The 9,204-nt window shown below is 45.1% G+C and overlaps 2 non-coding genes across 2 annotated transcripts; one reads left to right on the top strand and one right to left on the bottom strand.

The window, feature by feature from the left end:
• The first annotated feature begins 250 nt into the window (after positions 1-250).
• Positions 251-364, top strand: trnal-cag (transfer RNA leucine (anticodon CAG)). Its single transcript has 2 exons — positions 251-288; positions 330-364. It is a non-coding gene; the product is annotated as a tRNA-Leu (tRNA).
• Positions 365-6,188: 5,824 nt separating this feature from the next.
• On the bottom strand, positions 6,189-6,302 carry trnal-caa (transfer RNA leucine (anticodon CAA)). Its single transcript has 2 exons — positions 6,265-6,302; positions 6,189-6,223 (listed from the first exon to the last, which is right to left on the bottom strand). It is a non-coding gene; the product is annotated as a tRNA-Leu (tRNA).
• Between the last annotated feature and the right edge of the window lie 2,902 nt (positions 6,303-9,204).

The following is a 9,204-nucleotide window of genomic DNA, read 5'->3' as shown; positions in this document are numbered from 1 at the left end:
CATTACAACCTCCTTACCAAATGTCTGCTGTGACGCGCCTAACGAGTTTCGATCTGTAATCTTAATACTGCTTCTCTTTCCACAGGTGCTGCCTAACCTTAGAAAACTGTTTAGAAGCTCGTTCTCATTTCCGATTCCCAGGATGACTTTCTGTGTTTGTCTGTATATAACTCTGTTCTCAAATCAGGCATTCAATCTGTTCTCAAACACAACAATTTAGTTTTGGATATGAAATGGGTGACACAAAGTTGTCAGGGTGGCCGAGCGGTCTAAGGCGCCAGACTCAGGGAATGAAAGTCCTTCCTACAAACGCGAGTGTTCTGGTCTCCATCTGGGGGCGTGGGTTCGAATCCCACCCCTGACATCATTTGTCTTTAAACATTGAACCGAGGTGATGTTGTTACTGCGAAGACGTGGTTGTATGAGTGGATTAGAAAAACGGTAGAAAGATTGTGCATTCGTCACGGCACATTGCAGCACAGCAGATCATCGTACATCGGATTCTGGGTGACTGATTTCTGGAGCATCTCTGACCGAAAGTCGACTGTTAACTCTTCTGCACAGGTGTTGCCTGGAGTTTCGAGTTCCTGCAGACAACTCAGCTAATCAATATATAAAAGTGTTCAAAGTGAACACTGGTTGTCGGATTACTCAATGGATAGGCACGTGATTGTAAGTTATCAGCTTTTGATCAAAAGCCTGATGGTTGATGAGTAGTGACTGTCCTTGAACGTGGTGGCGCGAGTGAGTCCTGAGTCTCTTCTAACTTCTACCTTCAACCTAATGGCAGCAGCGGCAATAGAGCAGGGACGGGGAGATGAGGGCCTCTGATGATGAATGCTGCTTTCCGATGATAGCGGTTTATGTAGATTAGCTTAATGCTTGGCAGAGCTTTACCCAGGATGGACAGGGCCGATGAATACACTAACTTGTTATTAAGAGTTTTCTTCAAAGGCCTTGCTGTTGCCGTACCAGGTCGTGATGCAGACAGACAATTTATAGATGTTCGCCTAGATTTTTAATATCATGCCGAATCTCCGCAGTCTCCTATGAAAGTAGAGGAAATTGTAATACCCACCAATTTAAAGTTACTTACGCACTCCACCTCCGATCCTTCAATAAGAACTGGCTCATGGACCTCCATTTTTCCCTCTCCTGAAGACCACAATCACTTCCTTGGTCTTGCCGACATTGGGTGACGGAGTGTTGTCACATATTCTTTAAAATTATCCCCTCTTAGTTGAAATGTATGCCCGATGGAATAAGCCATGTCAACTCTGGGATGGAGATAATCTCTGCGTTCTCTATCTTTATCTATGCCTCTCAAAATCTAAGAAACATCTATCAGATTCCCGCTCACCCTCCGCTACACCAGAGAGAAAAAAAAACAAGTTTGTCCAAACTCTCTTTATCGCCCAAATCGTCTAATTCAGACAGCATGTTGGTAAAGCCTATCTGCACACTCGAAAGCTTCCTCAGCCTTTCTATGACGGATGGCTTGAAGTATGCACTACATGTTCCAGTGCTGTGCTGCATTTCGCACATGCTTGGCAACCTGAGAAAATGCAACACGTCTATTCCCACCAGAGCAGTCATTCGGACTGTTCTGAAATGCAGCTTTTTAAGTTCGATGTGAACAGAGTATTGCATGGCTGTCAGGGTGGCCGAGTGGTTTAAGGCGCCAGACTGAAGGCGAGAGTATCGCTTCCCTGTAAACCCGAGTGTTCTGGTCTCCACCTGGAGGCGAGGGTTCGAATCCCACTCCTGACAACAACTGTGCTTTACGCATGCATAATTCAATCACTGTAATGTTATGGCAGCGATCAATGCATGGTGTTTTTGGGAGGATGGAAAAGACGCAAGAAAGATAAAGATTTTGTTTTCGTCACATCAGAGAGCAGTACAAAGGGTCACATGACTTCGGATTGGGGCCTCGTTTGATAAGAAAGAGTCCTCGGTGAAGAGTGTCTGTGTTACCTTCTCAAACGTAGCTGCTGGTTGGACAGAATGACATCGGGGCCATTCAGACACGTTGTTGGTCGCTATATTGAAACGTCATTTTACATCGTCGTTCTTAAACGTACATCTGACGCGGAGCTCCGTAACGTGCGTTGTACACCATTCTGGATTTGGGAATATCGGATTAATCATTCCAGACTGGTTTATATTCCCTTTCTGTGGATCAGCCATGATTCATTGGCGGAGTAGACCCGATGGGCCAGATGGCCTATTTCTCCTCTTATGTCTTATGGTGTAAGCTAAATAAAAATCAAAACAGATTCTACACAGAGAACAAAAATGCAGATAGGAGAATAAATAAGAAGATGAGTATGCAAATTAAATGGGACACTTACTGACATCGAAATGCTGTTGGTATAATGGGGTTGCTCTCAAGATTAAATAATGCTGTGTGATAGAAACTGCTTCTGTACAGAAACAAAGCCAAACTCTGAAATGTTGTATGTTCTCTGCACTGATGGAACATTTCCATTGGGCTTCCATAGAGGTCAGTAGCAAGAGTAATGTTCCATAAACTTTCATGAAAAGCGACATAGCCGTGATAAACAGGAAGGATAACTGTGACAAACAGTAAGTTTAACAGATGAAATTCAATGTTGATGATTATACAGTCTTATTTTATGACTCCCAATAATACAACACTCCTCCTGCACCACACTGCCCAACGGACTATGCGTGGTTCTCAATGGAGATATAGACTGACCCCATCTTCGGCAACAGATTGGCCCCGACAGAAACCAACACTCCTGCATTAGCCACTTCAATGGGCCACTTCAACGCCCTCACACGTTTTACACACCACTCAAAGAGCACACTACTCCTGGATCATTCTATGGCGGGTAAATAGTAAACTGATGCCTAGTGTGACAGGTAGAATTAAGTGATAACGAGGAATGTCGACAGGCCGCTCTGCAGGAAGGTGCTTCCGATGATTTGCAGGATAAAGTTCAGGGACTACACTTTCCGCACTGGGATCACGGCACAGAGCCACAATTGACCAATGGGAAAGGGAAGATTCAGAATGAGGCGAGGGAAACGAGGGACACGAGACAAAGTGATAATTCCGTCAAAATAAGGACATGAATATGCCTTTTTTTTAAAATTTGCTAAAATATTTGCGAACTACTAATCACGGAGGACGGATTTTGAAACTTGGACTGCATGGGGAACCTGTTGCTGGGATACAATTAGCAATGTTTATGTGTGGAGATTGAGATATTGAATGAGAACGGGGTTAGGCCGGGAGACTTTCGTTTGGGACAACACAAATAAAACTAATCGGGATATCGTTCTTTATGGCAAACATATCTGATGGTGGAGTTGCGTACGTTCTCTGTCAGGACTGTAATGAGGGAATTTGTTTGGACAGGACCACGTCTCTACCACTCATTCTGTCACTTTGCGCTTCCCTTCAGGAAGCCTCACACACCGCTCTCCCACCATTCCCAATCTTAATACTAGCGATTGGCTACGTACTCCGAATTTTGCTCGGGGTCACTGTTCGACAGGAAGTTGAGCATGAAATTCACATTCAAGATAAACAGGACAAGCCACAACGGGACGGGCGAGGACAAAGAGGTGTCTGAGCAAGAGCCCAGATGATTTGTTGTTTAAGGCTTTTAATTACCGTAAATGGTAGGGAAAATTGCGATCATGGAATGGCAGTTTGACCAAACTGCGGGCAAAGGTGTTTTAATCCGGGCTGGCGATGACTTGACGGGACAACTGGAAGAAGTAGAGAGGCTACGAAAAACCTTAGAAAGACTTGGAAAACGGGAAAAGCAGTGGCAAATGGAACACACAGTCTCCCAGATCAGGGAAGTGAACGGAGTTCTCTGTTGCAACTGGGGACAAGATTTCAGCTTCACTGATAAAGGTGTGAATAATTTCGGATCGACCATGTTCAATTCTGTGTCAACGTATAATTCGTTTAGTTGTTTCTGACAGAGGATTTAAATCTCTAAAAACTATAGTGGACTTCGTAGTCGGCCTGGATTATTACATAAAACAATAATTAAAATTGTTATGATCACTATTATTTCGTTTGACGTTGCAATGTATGTTGTATTGCACACATTGTTTGTTTTGAACGCCCTGTTATTGCGGTCCTTTGAGGATTTTATTGTGTTTCTTGGACACCCGCGGGAAAGGTGAATCTCATTGTTGTACGTGGTGATATATGTATATGTACGCTGTGATGCAAAATTTACTTTCAGGTTTGAACTTTGAACTAGTTGGGCCGATGGCTATTATCCTTATTGTACACCTTAAAACATCAGCATTGCAAAAGAAGACAGGGTGGCCTATTACACCATAGATAGTTAATAAAATGCATTCCGGAATGATCAATCCGATATTCCCAAATCCAGAATGCTGTTAAATGTGCGGTACTGAGATCTGCGACAGATGAATGCTTAAGAACGACGAATCTATTTCAATATAATGACCGAAAACGTGTCTGAATTGCCTCGATGTCATTCTGTCCAACCAACAGCCACGGCTGAGAAAGTGAGAAAGGCACTCTTCACCGAGGCCTCTTTCTCATCTTACTCCTCAGCCTGAATCCTATGTAATGTGACCCGTTGTTCTGCTCTCTGCTGTGACTAAAACAAAATCTTTATCTTAATTGCTTCTTTCTCATACTCCCAGACAGACTACGAATTGATTGCTGCAATAAAATCACGGTGATTGAATTATAAAAACAGCACGTGTATTTATCAGGAGTGGGATTCGGTCCCACGCCTCCAGCTGGAGACCAGAACACTCGTGTTTACTAGGAAGCGACTTTCTCGCCTTAAGTCTAGCGCCTTAGACCACTCGGCCACCCTGAAAGCCCCTGCAGTACTGTCTTTACATCGATGATAAACAGCTATATTTCAGATTAGTCTGAATGACTGCCTTGGTGAGAGGGTATACTGTACACAGAAACACACACTATATCCTGGGCATTTTAAATGAAAATGGACGCGATGCATTTTCCCAGGTTTCTGAGCATGTGCGAAATTATAGCATACGGCAGCACAGCACAGGAACTGGTAACGCACACAGTTCAGGACATCCGTCATGGAAAGGATGACGAGGATTTGGAGAGTGTGCAGAGGGGCCTCACCAAAATGTTTCCTAAATTAGACGTTTTCGGCGATATCGAGAGTTTGGACAAATTGGATTGTTTTTCTCTGGTGCATGGGACGTTGGGGGAATCTGATAGACGTTTCTTAGATTTTTAGGCATGGATAAAGGCAAAACACGCAGATGTTATCTTCATTCCAGGGTTTACATACATTTCAACTAAGAGGGGATCGTTTTAAAGAAGATGTAACAAAACACTTTCACTCAATGTCGGCGAGACCAAGTAACTGATTGTGTTCTTCCACAGAGGGAAAACCAGAGGTCCATGAGCCAGTTCTCCCTGAAGGATCGGAGGTGTGGTGCGTACGTAACTTTAAACTGGTGGTATAACTCTTTCCTCTGCTTTCTTAGGAGACTGCGGGGATTCAGCATGACATCAAAACCCTTGATGAACTTCTGCAGATGTGAGGTGGAGAGTATATTGTCTGTCTGCATCACGACCTGGTACGGAAATAGCAATGCCTTTGAAGGAAAATCTTTAAAAGTCAGTGGATTCGACGCGGTCCATCACGGGTAAAGCATTCCCAAACAGTCAGTACATCCACATAAAACGCTGTCATCGGACAACGGCATCCAGCGTTTGAGGTCATCAGCACGTTCCCATGCTCTTTCTCCGCTGCTGTCATTAGATAGACGGTAGAAGAGCCTCAGGACTCGCACCACCAGGTTCAAGAGCTGTTACTACCGATCAACCATCAGACTTTTGATCAAATGGTGATAATGTATATTCACCTGCCCATCCATTAATTATTTCAGCAACCAATGATTTTAATTTAGAAACTATTCTCTCTTGATTGGCTGAATATGCCAGGAGGAGCTCAGCAGACCGGACAGCATCTGTGGAAAAGCGTAAACAGTCGACGTTTCGGGCCGAGATGCTTCACTCACCCTGAATTCGGTGTACGATGATCTGTTGTAATGCGATGAATAGCCTCAAAAACATAATCTTAATTTTCAGCCGGTTTTCTAATCCACCTCAACAACCCAGGTTTTGTTTACGGAAATAACATCGCCTCGATTGAATGCTTAAAGAGAAATTTTGTCAGGAGTGGGATTCGAACCCACGACTCCAGATGGAGACCAGAACCCTCCCGTTTGCCGGAAGGACTTTCATTCCTTGAGTCTGGCGCCTTAGACCACTCGGCCACCCTGACAACTTTTGAGCTGTGTTTCAGAATGGAATGAATGCCTGGTTTGTTAGCAAAGTTATATACACACGAAGACACATATCCTGCCAAACGGAAATGAAATCGAGAGTGTTAAGTTTTCTCAGGTTAGGCAATTTCTGTGGAAAATGAAGCTGTCGAGATGAACGATAACGCTTGGAAAACTCATTGTTTTCACATTTAGGGAAGCGGAGAAATAAATGTTTATAGACAGGACTGAATCTGAAAACTGGGTGGGAATTAATCACAACAACGTCAACAGAAACTGAACGCAGAAGGTTCAATTATACGGGACAACGCTGCTTTACAGGTGGATGTTGGTAACTAGACTATAAGGCCCAATAATGTGATGATTAATGATTCTGATAATCTGATCTAGTGTTAAAGGAACAGAACACATTAAAGTAACACAGGGACAAGCGGGTCAGCCATCGTCTAAGTGGAAATCTTCTCGCGGGATTTGGAAGGCGGAGATACCGGCAGAGCCACTGATAACAACACCTGCTGTTACAAGGGGGGCGATGATAGCGAGCCCTAATTCAAGACATAGACACTGAGGAACTCGGAACAGGACTAGTTTTATCCAGAAAGCAAGGGAAGTCGGGTGGACACTACGCTGGATATGGAAACAGGAGCCTGGACTAGGACTCTGAGCCGGAGACAGGACAGGGACCCGGAACTTTGGTCTTGACTGGGGCTCGGAACCCGGATCCAGGCGAGGATACGGGGCTAGGAACAGACTAGACACGAGATAGTACTGGGAATACGAATCCTTGACTTGAAATGGACGGACTCCAGGACGTGGCTTGGACCGGACGAGTTTCTTGGTCGTGGTTTAGACCAGGTCCTGGAACACAGGAACACAGAACCTTGGACTCGAGCACATGAACACAAAGCCGTGGACTAGAGCACAGGAACACAGAGCCTCGGAATAGAGCACAGGAACACAGAGCCGGGGTCCCTCCTTGGGAACAAGGCTCCGGTCTTACTCCGGCGGCAGAACATGATGGCGATACAGGCAAGGAAGCAGGCGAGTCTGTAGGCAAGGTAGCAGGCGGAGGTAACAGACGAAGATTACAGACGAAGTTCACTGCCGAAGTAACTGTCGAGATAAACTGCCGATGTAACTGTCAGGGGTTCAGAAGGGAGAGGAGAGGCAGCGAGAGAGAAAACAGTCAAGCAGCCTGAAATTGAATCCCGAAGCCTGTCCAAAAAGAAAATCAGGTGCCTCAATTAAGGCACCCAGTGGAACAAGGGAAAACAGGAAAACCCGGATTTAATGATCGAAAAACCGGACCGTGAACCGGAAGGCAGATTTAACAGACCGGACCATGACAACTGCAGCTTGTAATATGCCCCAAGGTTCTGGAGCTGAATCTAGATGAACCCCGTTTCATTCGGGGCCACGGGCGTGTTTGACGAGGACATACAGAGTGGTAAGTACACCCAGGGTGCAGGATACAGGAAACTGGGTGACAGTCAGGAAGAGGAAAGGATTTAAAGAGCCAGTGCAGACTATCCCTATGGCTATCACAGTCAGCAACACCTGGATGCCGTTTGTGGTTGGATGACCTGGCAGGGAAAGTTCATAGCGGTCGGACCTCTGGCACTGAGCCTGTTCTGTGACTCAGAAGGGAAGGGAAGAACCAGATCCATGAATGGTATGTTGTCTCCCGGATGCCAGGATCCGGGACAACTTGGATCAATTCCTGAATATTCTTCAGTATGAGCGTGAGCAGAGAGCAGCTGTGGTCCATTTCCGTACCAATGACATCGGTAGGAAGAGTGACGAATTTCTTCAATGGACATTCAGGGAGTTAGTTGCTGAGGTGGAGGGTAGGATCTTCAGGGATGTGTCAACGACACGTGTCGCGTCCTAATCAGGGTAGAAATTGAAATATGATACGGATTAACACGTGGCTAAGGATCTGTAGGAGAGAGGCCATACGATTTTTCGATCACTGATTTCTCTTCCAGGGAATCTGAGACCTGTGGATAAAGAAGCTTTGTACGTGATCAGGAAGTGTACTAATAACCTGCTGGACGTTTAGCTAGCGCTGCATGATGAAGCATAAACAACATTTACAGGGGAATGGCAACCAGGTTGCTAGAACAGCTGGTGCAAAGATTGTGCAGATACGTTGATAAGATCTCACACAACGTTAGGAATACATTCGTTGAGGAAGGTCCGACTAGTGGCCTGAGGTGCGTATATTTCAGTGATAGAAGTATCTGAGAAAAAGCCGATGAACACACTGCTTGGATCAAAACCTGGAATCATGGTGTCCTACCCGATAATGAGACTGGGTTGCAGGAGAGTCTGGTCTGGCAGTTCAGTATTACAGAGTTCCTTTGCTTCAGAAATGATAGAGCGGGATGGACTAAAGGAGGAGAGTAGAGTTAATAGTCAGGGAAAATGTCTCGGCTCTTTTCCATCAGGGCAGATGCAGAATTCGACTAATCCAGGTCCCTCTCCTCCGCCGGGTCGATTATACGAGCTCATAGGCCTGGACAGAGTTCCTCAGCATGTTCATACAACCTCTTTCGCAAATAGGAGGGTGACGAGCGGAAGACGTCAATCAATACACCGACAGAGAACCTCGAGTTCCTCAGCATGCACTTCGGTCTTATGAACGCGCCAGCAGTTTTCCAGACATTTAGAAACGACATACAGTTGATCAGGGTCATTACTTCAAGCTGAAACATTCTGAATTTCACGTTACCTCAATATCCTTTTTTGGCTTCATCATCTCTAATGATAATCGCAAGAGGGAACCTAGTATGTGAATGCAGACGGAGATTCACATTACAATCCACTGCGAAGCGGTGCTAATTCCTGACATTTGCCAACCTTTATCTAAAGTGTATCAGAAACGTCAGTTCAGTAGCG

Source organism: Hemitrygon akajei, unplaced genomic scaffold (genome assembly GCF_048418815.1).
Source record: "Hemitrygon akajei unplaced genomic scaffold, sHemAka1.3 Scf000049, whole genome shotgun sequence".
In the NCBI taxonomy this organism is placed as follows: domain Eukaryota; kingdom Metazoa; phylum Chordata; class Chondrichthyes; order Myliobatiformes; family Dasyatidae; genus Hemitrygon; species Hemitrygon akajei.
Note: the sequence above shows the minus strand (reverse complement) of the source record. Positions and strands in the feature narration are given on the sequence as shown.